Raw genomic sequence first — 13,469 nt, 5'->3', positions numbered from 1 at the left:
CATTTAATGTATTCTCGTATTTCTTATAAGATTGAACCCTTTCAGGATTCCATTGTGGAGGATGTAAGTGAGCAAGAATAGACCTAAGAAAACTTTTATTATCTTTGTTTTGAATATTAACAACTGCTTTCTTAAATTTTATCTCTTTTGGCAAATCAATATAAGAAGAAGCTTGAAGAGGATCTGATTTTAAGATGTGCATATCTAAAAAGATTATTTTTGTAAAAGTAAATCCACTACCGACTAGTGTTATCAACATCTTGTCCTTGTCTCTGGAGTTCATCGTAAACATCACATCTTACAAAATCTTCAAATGATGAGATAAAGTGAAGGTCTGTCCTTATATAGGGAGTAGTTTCATCGTCTTGTCTTACCATATTCAATTTTACTCCCATATAAAACTTTAAAGTTTTCATTTCACTTGATGTGTTTTTACCCCTCAGCCCGAATTGGGCTAAGGGGTATTGTCGTCACAGGCGTTGTCCGGGCGTCTGGGCGTCTGACAACTTTTGGTTTCCGTCAATTTCGAGGAGAACACCTTGTCCGATAAAATCCATTTTTGCAGGGTATGTTGGGGTTGAGTAGAGGAAGGTTCCTTTCGAAAATGGGCGCGCTGCGATTTTCAATGTGGCCTCCATGGCAGCCATCTTGAAATTGGTTTCCATCAATTTCGAGGAGAACGCCTTGTCCGATAAAATCCATTTTTGCAGGGTATGTTGGGGTTGAGTCGAGGAAGGTTCCTTTCAAAAATGGTCGTGCTGCGATTTTTACCCCTCAGCCCAAATTGGGCTAAGGGATATTGTCGTCACAGGCGTTGTCCGGGCGTCTGTCAACTTTTGGTTTCCATCAATTTCGAGGAGAACGCCTTGTCCGATTAAATCCATTTTGTAGGGTGTATTGGGGTTGAGTAGAGGAAGGTTCCTTTCGAAAATGGGCGCGCTGCGATTTTCAATGTGGCCTCCATGGCAGCCATCTTGAAATTTGTTTCCGTCGATTTCGAGGAGAACACCTTGTCTGATTAAATCCATTTTTGCAGGGTGTGTTGGGGTTGAGTCGAAGAAGGTTCCTTTCGAAAATGAGCGCGCTGCGATTTTCACTCGCCACCACGGTAGCCATCTTGAAGTCTGATTGATTTTCGATATGATGTCCAACGTGCTCTAACTGACTGCATCATCATGATGTCACTGCTTCCTTTTACAATGCATGGGCTGAGGGGTTACGCCCGCTTTGCGGAGCTATTTTTAATTATAGTTTCAATACTTTGTTTAACCATATCAACAGTTTCCATGATTGAAGATGGTCCAGGGTCTTGAAAACGAAACAATCTTATTTTTATGTCCTTTAAATGCCCCATCAGTGTTTTCAATGGAGAACTTAGCTTCCCTTTCTTCATTATTCTTGTGTTTGCGTGATTGAAGGTGTTTATTATAATTTTTTCAAAGAATATCATTATCACATCTTTTTTTTGTTTGTTTTGTTTCTTGGTCAGTTTTTTGTTTTGTTCACAATAAAACATCACAATGTTTTGTTTCTTGGTCGAGTGGAGATATTTGTCTGAAAAGATCGAATGTGTGTTTGTGGGTTTGAAGGTGTTTTTTATAATATTTATATTCGTAATTACAAACATCGCAGTATGTTGTATTTGTTATGATGATATGCTAGGTGGTCATATTTTGGACCATTAGCTGTGTGTTAATCAGCTGTCGGGATTCTAACCTTGCTTGTAATTGTGTATTATTCAAACCTTGCTTTAAAATGTTGCTTTAAATGTATCATGCTGTTTTCACTATGTCTTTGATAACTCTTTATGGCTCTGCAGCTGCACAACAGCATGTCCTTGGGAAAACTGTGTATGCTGATATCCCACACATTCCTGTTCTTAGTCATCACCAGAGTTTCGCCTTTGCTATCAGCAGGTGCCAGTGGAGGGGTGTAGGAGTCTTAGAAAGTTATTAGTTTGCAAGATGAACTGTTGGGTTGCGAATCTGAGGATTGACTGATCCAACTTCCCTGAGGGCCCCTAGGGAGGGGGGAAAGAAGCCCACTGCCGCATTTATTTCTTTATTTCTTTATCCCTTAGCACACACTTGTAGTCCACACCCAGTTTTGCTTTGTGTGATTATATATACAACTGTTTTGAAGTAAGAATCTCAATGTGGTCCGGGGGCACCTGACTGAAGGGCCTTTGGGCTGCATTCCGCATGCGTAGTGCCATCTTCTGAAATAAATCGTATCATTCGAGAACCCTCATTCGACTCTGTCATTACTCGGCCGGGTGAAGAGTCATAACAATTGGCGACGAGGATGGGATGCGACTGATGCTGGCGGTGTGGACGGCGGGACTCCACTTGGTGTACAGCGATCACAAGGGTTCAGCTAAAGGTACGTGGAAATTGCACGTATAGGGCACCTAAGACAGGGAGCCCTAGTTAGGTGAAAACTGTACACTTGGTGGGCAGTGCCCCGCTGGACGCAGCTCCAGGATCTGCTCGGATCAAGAACTGTAACGGTAAAACATATGAGGTGATTCGAATGCGGTTTGTTTGAAGGGCACAAAGAGGGCTGGCAGGCCGTATGTTAGAACCGGTAAGGGTCGAGGATAAAGGTATCCGTGTGAAATAAGGAGGAAACAGGTTGGAATCCTGTACCAAGAGAGGGAAGGTTAGAGGCCTTCATTGGGTTTGAGGCTATTAGGCGGCGGGTCGAAAGGGATCTCAATCCCGGTGTAAAAGGAGAAACGATTTACAGCTATTAGGCGGCTGATTGAAAGGGATCTCGGTCCCGACGTAAAAGGAGAAACGATTTACAGCTATTAGGCGGTTGGTAAGATAAGAACAAAAGAATCGGGAATAACTCTGCAAAGAACATAGAGTTACCCAAAGGAACAACACTTAAAGTTATCAGTGAAAGTGGAAAACACTGGAGAGCGTTTGCAGCGTGGCTAACGGAGTCACAAAGTGAGACAGGACGTAAGCGATTTGATTCAGAGGGAATCTTGAACCAACGGGAAAAGAACACAAGGTTAATGAGCCAGGAGAAGGGCTGTTTGTAGAAGTTACCTGTTTGGATGTATTTGTGAATACAATGTGGTGGGGAAGGTTGAGTTTTGTGTTAGACGTAAGTTGAGTGTTCCAACCTGGAACTTGTATGTGTGGAACAACTTGTATGTTTGTATGGAGATAATGATGGGTCGTCATCGTCAATGTGAAGACTTTGGACGAGGTGAATTGCGCACACCAAATCTGGAGGAAGGACCATGATGACCGATTCTGCACGTGTTGTTAATTCAGTGATGGGAAAATGTCATTGAGAGTGTGTGTGTGTGTGTGTGTGTGTGTGTGTGTGTGTGTGTGTGTGTGTGTGTGTGTGTGTGTGTGTGTGTGTGTGTGTGTGTGTGTGTGTGTGTGTGTGTGTGTGTGTGTGTGAACTGGATGGGGAATTGAATAATTAAAACCACTTCAGCAGACAGTTTGTCAAATGGGATGTCAAATGGACCAACGTTCGGGTTTTCTCATGGTCCGATAAACTCTGTATGCTGTTTTGGCTTTGAACACTGTACGTGATAAATGGATGGTCTCCACGGAGCATCATTTTGATTTTAAATTCAAATTCAGTTCTGTTTCCACTTTGCATGTTTCGCTCGGCTGATCGACGTTACGGGTTCGTTTTAACGTCAGTTTCAATTCTGGTTTCATTGTTGGGGTCATTAAGCATGTTTTATACTTGATTTTCGTAAATCTGGAAAAAAACTTATTTTATGGGGTTTTGCGAGTCACGTGACGTGCCATAGGATTTAACAGGCGCGCCGAAAGCACGAAATCGTCCCGTCGAAGGACAGCTTATCGTGAGGGTTTACGAAATGGATTAGCACATTTTACAAGATGGGGACGCCCTTCTTAGGATTCTGTAAAAATTCCGATTTAAAACGAACGTATTTGAGATGTCGTCAAATATTTGTTCCGTGAGTTTGATCGTAAAACCAACACGCTGATAAGACGTATTGCTCATGTGAGTGCGTGATGACGTAATCACGCATGGGCCCAGCGCGCTTTGTCAAACTTGAAAGTGCAATTAACACCCTGCTGTGAACGTGCCTGCTTGTCGGAGCAATGTACAAGAATTTCTCGAGGCGGCTGATTTTGAATATGGTGGACAAACTAGATTTTAAAGAGATAGCTTTGTGGTAAAATTAATTAATAAGGACATTGACGTTTCAAAGGATCGCTCGATTTTGTGTTTCGAGGCGAGTGCACGCGCTATCGGAACATGGAAGCGACAATGCTTTGAAACAAGGCTGTAATATATATGTTTGTTCCGGTTGTTGTTGTTGTTGTTGTTGTTGTTGTTGTTGTTGTTGTTGTTGTTGTTGTTGTTGATTGGGCTTCGTGACCGGAAGAGGAAAAGAGAAAAAAAAAAAAGAGACGCGGAAGAGGCGCAGGACCGAGGGATTTAGGATGGATGGTGTTGTGGTAATGAAGTGCCGTACTGTGATTAGCGGCAACGGAGATTGGGCGGATGTGGCAGCACTGTGTATGGGGGTCGGTGGCTGGTGATGACTCGTATGCCGCGTGCTCCGTGGAGGGTCGTGCTGGAACAGTAATGGTATGTAGTATACTGTATTAGGAATGGTGTACTCTGAGGAATGTAATTGAGATTAGAGTATTATATGGAGTTTGCCTTCAGTATTAGAGTATGTGTACAAGTTATTGTATTTTGTTATTCTTACCCTATGTATATTTATGTTGTTGTCGATATGCGTATGGGTTTTGTGAGAATAAAGCCGATCGAAAAGTTTTATTGTTGATTACTACAACAGATGGAAAGGGGGATTTAAATGCTTTGAACAAGGAACGGATTTTATTTAAAGTGGGTTTATCTTTTCGCCGCGTCTCGCGTAGTAAACGCCGGTTCTAAGAGTTCCGCGTTGTTCTTATTATTATTCTGGTGAAGACAAAACCTTTAGGACGTGGCTCTTGGACACATTTGTCCTAGTTTACATGTCAGACATCCAAGAACAAGGACGTTTGGTAGGCTACGCACTGATGAGGATGGCGGTGTTTTTGGGAAAATTACGGGCGGGGCTCGTGCTGTTTGAACACGCAGCCATCGTGGGCCTTGACGAGGGAGCGTTTCGATTCTCTGCCTGTCGGGGTCGAGATGTTTGTCTGGGAAGCGGACAGAAAAGCATGTCTGTTGTCTTTATATGAGCCTCTATCTGTCAGGATAAATTCATTGGATTTGGGAAGTATAAGCGGAATTAAAGGGATGTAGAGGAATGGTTGCTTAGCAACGACATCGATCTGGAATGGAATTGGCTTTGCACTGCACTCACTGTCGACTACGATGAAACAGGGCAGGATTATGAATACGTGGCCAAAGCACATAGAGATTACACCGTCAAACGCTCTCTGATGACAACCAACCGATGGATCGGGAAGGAAGGAGCGGCAGTGGAGGTGAAACAAGCCGCCAGAGAGCGCGAACTAATGAAGCACAGAGAAGGACTAACACCGTACATCTCAATGGCAGTTAGTAACAGACATAGTGCAGGGGAGTTAGGAAGAGTGGTGAACAGATTGAGATGCGCCCCAGAACCGCAAGATGGGGCAACGAACACCAGAACACTTTACAGGCCGTCAGACAAGGAGATGGATGGAAGGTATGCTTGCCTGATCAAAATCTACAGTAGTGTACAGTAAGGTCTCTGGCCTTCACGTCCACTCACCATGCACCCAGAGCAACTTCCAGTCCTGCAAGCTCTAGTTATGGTGGGAGCCTCGTACGGAGGTATCATTTAAAAATAATCTTTTACACAAATACTTGTCATTATGTTGCAGTTGACTGCAGTGTTCAGTGCAGTGGTATGCTGTAAACTTTGTAGTAATGGAGACAGTGACAGAACCTTTGACGACACAACATGCAACTCCTGGTACTGACACTACTCCTTTGTGGGGGGACCTATCACTAGGCAACACACTAACACACTCAAGCCAAAGAAACCGTATACACCTCCGTGGCAAAGGGGGACACGGAAATGAACTAGTACCAACCCCACAGCGACATAGGAGGGGAGCGGCTGGAGAAAGAATGGAAGCAGGTGAATACGCAAGGTTGGGGAAAACATACAACCAAGAACTAGATAAGGTAAAGATATTTTCAAAGGAACCTGGCAAGACCGCACCACTCATTTCCAGAGGGCTGACAACCATCCAGCCACAGCAGCTCATAGAACTGTCTTGCGTCCAAGCCGAGGAAACTTATGATTTGATAGAATGAAACGAGGAAATAAAATCGATTCGATGGTCTTATGCTATGATAAAACCTGTTGGGAGGGGGGGACGTCAGAAAATGCAGAAAAGACAGAAGTGGCTTGGCAGAACAAAACGCAAGACAAAACCCAGCGGGGGCACTTTGCACAAATAGGATTCATATGGGGTCAACACGCATCTCTAATTACCCAAGTTCCATGGGCCCCTAAAGAACCCTTTTGGAGTATAGTTGTGAAATCTTGTGAAAATACAGTAACCTCCCAGAGAAGAACACATTTCACTTATAGGTGTTTTCACCTATAAGGCTTGAAGCTCTCACGAGCGATCGAGTGGAACGCAAGGAGGGTTACGCAGGGTGGAGATCTATATTTCATGACTGGGGAGACTGGTTACTGTGCCTGGTAGGGGCAGCAATCCTAATCATCATGGGAATCATTTTTGGAGTATTTCTGATCAAACGTCTCATTTCCATTTGTCTAAAGAAATGCTGTGAAGCCTCACCCCTCACCCAGGCCATCATAATAATTAACAGCGAACTCATGGAGGAAGACCCCGAGGACCTCTGTATGGGGCCACAACCAGACCCGACCCCCACCAGCTGAGGAGCCAACAAGGTGTTCTGGCGGAGGGCGCCCTGGGGAAGACTCTTCCAGGTATTACTGATTACTCAACGAACTTTCAAGTGAAAAGGTAAGCCAAACATGGACTCATGCATCTCACTACACACGAAGATACAGGAAGTTGTAACAAGAAAGAAAGGAAATCTACAAGTAAAATGCTGATGGAGGTTTATGATAGATGTGGCAGTGTTTTGACTAGCATATGCATAATCGTGGAAAATGGACAATACCAGATAGTGAAGGAATGTATGGAAAATACTTGTATGACCCTTATATGTAAATATGCATCTCATGAGACTTGTCTTCTAGCGCAAGTTGAGAAAGGAGCTTACACCATGCCTTGAGCGCTCACAGTGCTGCTCACCCATTAATACATTTGCATATTGTAAATATTATTGTTGTAATTAGTGTTGAGTATAATTGCCTAAATAATAATGTTGCTGTTAATATTGTATAGACTTGTAGTGCCTTTAATATTGTGTGGACTTAACATCAAATTTGTATATGACAACTTAATGGGAGACTTGTGGCAGTGGGCAAGATAAAAGGCAACAGAAGCTAACCTGAACCACCGGCAGTTGGGGACTTCTCATTTGGGGAATGTTGATGGCTATCCACGGCATTTGCAAATCCCGTTTGGCAGGCACGGGGGCCTAGGGGTAGCTGCTACAGGAACCAAATAGGGGTCCACTCGGTTGGTGAGTATCAGGTGTGGCTGGGTATGGTCAAAATATGACCAAGGAGGGAAACTGTTATGATGATATGCTAGGTGGTCATATTTTGGACCATTAGCTGTGTGTTAATCAGCTGTCGGGATTCTAACCTTGCTTGTAATTGTGTATTATTCAAACCTTGCTTTAAAATGTTGCTTTAAATGTATCATGCTGTTTTCACTATGTCTTTGATAACTCTTTATGGCTCTGCAGCTGCACAACAGCATGTCCTTGGGAAAACTGTGTATGCTGATATCCCACACATTCCTGTTCTTAGTCATCACCAGAGTTTCGCCTTTGCTATCAGCAGGTGCCAGTGGAGGGGTGTAGGAGTCTTAGAAAGTTATTAGTTTGCAAGATGAACTGTTGGGTTGCGAATCTGAGGATTGACTGATCCAACTTCCCTGAGGGCCCCTAGGGAGGGGGGAAAGAAGCCCACTGCCGCATTTATTTCTTTATTTCTTTATCCCTTAGCACACACTTGTAGTCCACACCCAGTTTTGCTTTTGTGTGATTATATATACAACTGTTTTGAAGTAAGAATCTCAATGTGGTCCGGGGGCACCTGACTGAAGGGCCTTTGGGCTGCATTCCGCATGCGTAGTGCCATCTTCTGAAATAAATCGTATCATTCGAGAACCCTCATTCGACTCTGTCATTACTCGGCCGGGTGAAGAGTCATAACAGTATTTACCATATTTATATAATTAGTGCGGGCCCATAGGGGCTTTCCCGTAGGTGCGTGCCAGTATGTGTCGCTTCATGCCTGCAGTATCAGGTCCCCAGCATCAATTGTGACGTCATATCAAACGAAGAAGAAGAATTGTGATGCCCCCTCTCTCTCGCCCCCTCCTTGGGATTAATTAATAATTTGAACAATTAATTTAAACCTTGGGAAAAAACAGCTTTCAAACCTTGAGAAACACTTGGGAAACAGCTGAAACGGATGAAGAACGATATCAAATCTTGAAAAGGCACATACTCAAGTCCCCAGCGTCGATTGTGACGTCATACCAAACGAAGAAGAAGAATTGTGACGTCAATTGTGCAAAAAAAAATAATAATAATAATAAATAAACATTCATTGTGACGTCATTCGTGATGTCATAGCACCGTGTCTTGTCATTGGTTGACATAAATGGCCGTAACTTGGGAACCGCTTGTCCGATTGATATCAAACCTTGAAAAGGCACATTCGCGGGTCCCCAGCAATATTCCCGGCAAGTTTCAATCAGATCGGACCGTCAATCGTGCAAAAAAAAAATAATAATAAAAAATAAATAAACAATTGTGACGTCATTCGTGATGTCATAGCACCGTGTCTTGTCATTGGTAGACAGATAAATGGCCGTAACTTGGGAACCGCTTATCCGATTAATATCAAACCTTGAAAAGGCACATCCGCGGGTCCCCAGCAATATTCCTGGCAAGTTTCAATCAGATCGGACCGTCGATCGTGCAAAAATAAAAATAAATAAATAAACATTAATTGTGACGTCATTCGTGATGTCATAGCACCGTGTCCTGTCAATGGTCGATAGATAAATGGCCGCAACTTGGGAACCGCTCGTCCGATCGATATCAAACCTCAAAGGCACATCCGCGGGTCCCCGGCAATATTCCTGGCAAGTTTCAATCAGATCGGACCGTCAATCGTGCAAAAATAAAAATAAATAAATAAACATTAATTGTGACGTCATTCGTGATGTCATAGCACCGTGTCCTGTCAATGGTCGATAGATAAATGGCCGCAACTTGGAAACCGCTCGTCCGATCGATATCAAACCTCAAAGGCACATCCGCGGGTCCCCGGCAATATTCCTGGCAAGTTTCAATCCGATCGGACCGGTGGTCGTCCGGTTATTAATAATTTGGGAAAAGATTGGCATGATAAGGTGAGAAGGTGGAACAACACCTTCAGCTGCCATATATACACCTTTTCAACACTGAAAAAGCAGTAAAATGGCCGTAACTTGGGAACCGCTCGTCCGATCGATATCAAACCTCGAAAAGGCACATCCGGGGGTCCCCGGCAATATTTATGGCAAATTTCAATGAGATCGGACCGGCGGTCATCGAGAAACGGCGGTCGCAGACAGACATACACACACACAGAGATTGCTGGAATTATAGATAGATAAAACTTTACTTTAAATAAATTTTTCTTGATGAAAATTTTGTTTACTTTATCGGTGAATCTGTGCTTAAAACCATTTTATCCTCCAATTTTATTCACTTAATAAATACAATGTATCAAGATACAAAAGACAAGTTTCAATCAATCTCTTGATTTGTAAAAGATACTGAGAAATATGTCAAGGATGGAAAATTGAACAAAGCTAAATATAACAACTATTGGATAAAAACAATTATAGTGGATAATATGAGTTCTTCAATTTCCTTCAGTGGAAAGGCTTTGAGGATATCTGGAAGAACATCAATTAAAGTATCTCGAACAAAAGTTTCTCCTCTCCTGGTAATATATTCTAAACTAGAAAAAGCAATGAAACAAGAAAAAGTATCAAAAAAGAAAAACCTTATGGTTGAAGCTTTAGAAAGATAAGATAAGACTATCTGTAATATGCAAGGAGAAATTTGTATTTTTTTCAACAACCCTCATCCACAAAGCTTCTTCTTATATTGATTTTCCAAAACAGATAAAACTTAAAGTGGTTGTTAGTATTCAAAACAAAGATAATAAATGTTTTCTAAGGTCTGTTCTTGCTCACTTACATCCTCCACAATGGAATCCTGAAAGGGTTGAACATCTATCTGTAATTCCAGCAGTGTGTGTGTGTGTGTGTGTGTGTGTGTGTGTGTGTGTGTGTGTGTGTGTGTGTGTGTGTGTGTGTGTGTGTGTGTGTGTGTGTGTGTGTGTGTGTGTGTGTGTGTGTGTGTGTGTGTGTGTGTGTGTGTGTGTGTGTGTGTGTGTGTCTGTTTGTCTGTTTGTCTGCGACCGCCGTTTCTCGACGACCGCCGGTCCGATCTCATTGAAACTTGCCAGGAATATTGCCGGGGACCTGCGGATGTGCCTTTTCGAGGTTTGATATCGATCGGACGAACGGTTCCCAAGTTACGGCCATTTTATTGCTTTTTCAGTGTTGAAAAGGTGTATATATAGCAGCTGAAGGTGTCGTTCCACCTTCTCACCTTATCATGCCAATTTTTTCCCAAAATATTAATAACCGGACGACCACCGGTTCGATCGGATTGAAACTTGCCAGGAATATTGCCGGGTCCCCGCGGATGTGCCTTTTTAAGGTTTGATATCAATCGGACGAGCGGTTCCCAAGTTACGGCCATGTATCTGTGAACGAATGACAGGACACGGTGCAATGACATCACGAATGACGTCACAATTAATGTCTATTTAATTGATAAAAAATTTTTTTGAAGGATTGACGTCACAATTCTTCTTCTTCGTTTGGTATGACGTCACAATCGACACTGGGGACCTGGGTATGTGACTTTTCAAAGTTTGATATCGTTCATCCTCATCCATTTTCGCTGTTTCCCAAGTGTCTCCCAAGGTTTGAAAGCTGTTCTTTCCCAAGGTTTGAATTAATTAATTAATCCCAATGTTTGATTATTTTTTAATTATTAATTAATTTAATTATTTACTCCCAAGGTTTGATTATTCAAATTATTAATTAATCCCAAGGTTTGAATTTTTCCAAGGGAAACAGCTGTTTCCAAAGGGTTTGAAAGCTGTTTTTTTCCCAAGGTTGGAATTAATCGTTGTGCTTGGTAGACATTTGTGAATACATTTACAGAGAGAGGGACGAGAGAGGAGGGGGTGAGAGAGGGGGTGAGGGGCGGCAAGAGAGGGGAGGGACAGAGGAGGGGGAGATAGAGAAGAGGGGGGTGAGAGGAGGTGAGAGGGGTGGCAAGAGAGGGGAGGGAGAGAGAAGGGAGAGAGAAGGGCGAGAGAGGGGGGTAAGAGGGGGGCAAGAGAAGGGAGAGAGGAGGGGGGAGAGAGAATGGCAAGAGAGGGGAGGGAGAGAGGGGGGGGGGGAGAGAGAGGGGCGTCACAATTCTTCTTCTTCTTCTTCTTCGTTTGATATGACGTCACAATTGACGCTGGGGACCTGATACTGCAGGCACGAAGCTGCACATACTGGCACGCCCCTACGGGCCCGCACGAGTGATAAGAAATACGAAGATACATTACATGTTAAAGATTTAATGTTTCCAATGTCATTGATTCTCTTCTGGTTCAAGGTTTGGAGCGTCGACAGGTCTCCTTCAGGGCTCTCTGCTGACGATCTCAAAGTTAAGTTTCCGGTCGTTATCTGTCCCGTTTTAACTGTTTATTTTTTTGACTTACATGTTACTGTGTGTTCCGAGTACGGTTTTGTTTCAAAAATCGTGCTATTTTGTCGACCGTGTCTTACCGGGTGCTTGAGGCCGACCCTTGAGGCTTGAGGCCGACCAGTTCCCGTCGGTGTACGATTGTGTTTTGTTTTTTCTCCCCATTACCTTCAATTTCTCTCTTCCCCACTTTCCTAACGTCCCCCATCCCTCCCAACGAATCACTCCATTTCTTATCTTTAAAAAAAAAACAAACAAAAAAACAAACAAAAATGCTACCTTTCTCTTTCCTCACTCACGACTCCTGATTCTTCCTCTTCTTCTTCATCTCCTCTTCTTCCTCGATTTTTTTCTGCAACACTTCCATGACCGAATCTTGAAAACTCTCTCAAACATTAATAATAATAACGATCTCTTATAATGCTTCATCTTCCTCTTTCACATGTGTGGTTCTCTTTACTGCATCATAATGCACTACTCTTCTGCTATTGAAACAGACTGCTCTCAATTCTACCTTTCCTTCATTCCTTGCCGAAGAAGAAAAAAACAAAAAACTGTTACAGCGTTTCTTCTCTCCATTCTCTGAATTCGCCTTTATTGCATCCATCAAAAATTGTGTTAAATCGCATCTCTGACCTAAAACTTTTTAAAACCCCAGTTTGCTATGAATGTTCGCTTTCCATCAACCATTATTTTTTTCCAACTTCAGTGCCAACTCACCCCTCTCACCCCTCACTCTCAAACCAACCATCCCACTCTTCTCCCTCCAAGCCTCCCTCTCACCTCTCTCAAAAACTCCCCCCTCACCTTTCTCCCACCATTCATCCCCCTCACTCATCCTTCTCAAAGTTGCCCCCTCTCTCATCCACCAACCTGCCTCCCTCCACTGCCCTCTCACCTCCATCTCTTCACTCCACCTCCTCAAATCCTCAACTGCCTTCTTCCCCCTCTCTTGTACCCCCTCTCCCCCAGCACCACAGCCTTTTCTCCTCTTCATCCGACCCCTCCCCGAGCTATTCTGCAATCACCCACACTCTTTCAACAACCCTCCTTGCCCCCCCCTCGTCCCTTGTCCGACCCTCACCCTCCCCTCCCTCCCCACTCCTGCACACAAAGCCTCCTCCCCTCCCTCTTCATTAAAAGTGTGGACCTCAAATATCTGGGGCCTTCGCTTAAACCTTTCAGATCTTTCCATGCAGGTTGCCACTGACAAACCAGACTTAATCTGAGTCACAGAAACTTTCCTCCCCCAAGACGTGTCTGACTCCCAAGTATCTCTCCCTGGTTACTCCCTCCTCCAGTATGACAGACCTCATCCTCGTCCTGGTGGAGGAGTTGCTCTCTTCATCAAAGACTCCATTCCTCACTCTCCATGCACTGCCCTCACTCCCCCACATCCCCAGGAATACCTCTGGCTACGGCTTCCCCTCCACTCCCTTCGCATGTTTAAATGTCCACCGAACAGTGATGACTCCATCTCCACCTCACTATCCGAAAACATGGACCAACTTCTATATTCTCATTGAAACTCTCTCTTCCTCGTATGTGGCGACTTC

At 43.6% G+C, this 13,469-nt stretch overlaps 1 protein-coding gene and 1 long non-coding RNA gene across 2 annotated transcripts in view; both read left to right on the top strand.

The window, feature by feature from the left end:
• The window catches only part of LOC147031500 (uncharacterized), a 121,517-nt gene that overhangs the window by 8,076 nt on the left and 99,972 nt on the right, over positions 1-13,469 (top strand). The gene's annotated exons all lie outside the window — the stretch shown is intronic.
• LOC147031501 (uncharacterized) lies at positions 3,649-8,247 on the top strand. Its single transcript, XR_015053309.1, has 2 exons — positions 3,649-4,602; positions 7,199-8,247. It is a non-coding gene; the product is annotated as an uncharacterized LOC147031501 (long non-coding RNA).

This window comes from Eptatretus burgeri, chromosome 2, assembly GCF_056783735.1.
Source record: "Eptatretus burgeri isolate ZD-2024b chromosome 2, Ebu_testis_v1, whole genome shotgun sequence".
Lineage (NCBI taxonomy): Eukaryota > Metazoa > Chordata > Myxini > Myxiniformes > Myxinidae > Eptatretus > Eptatretus burgeri.
Note: the sequence above shows the minus strand (reverse complement) of the source record. Positions and strands in the feature narration are given on the sequence as shown.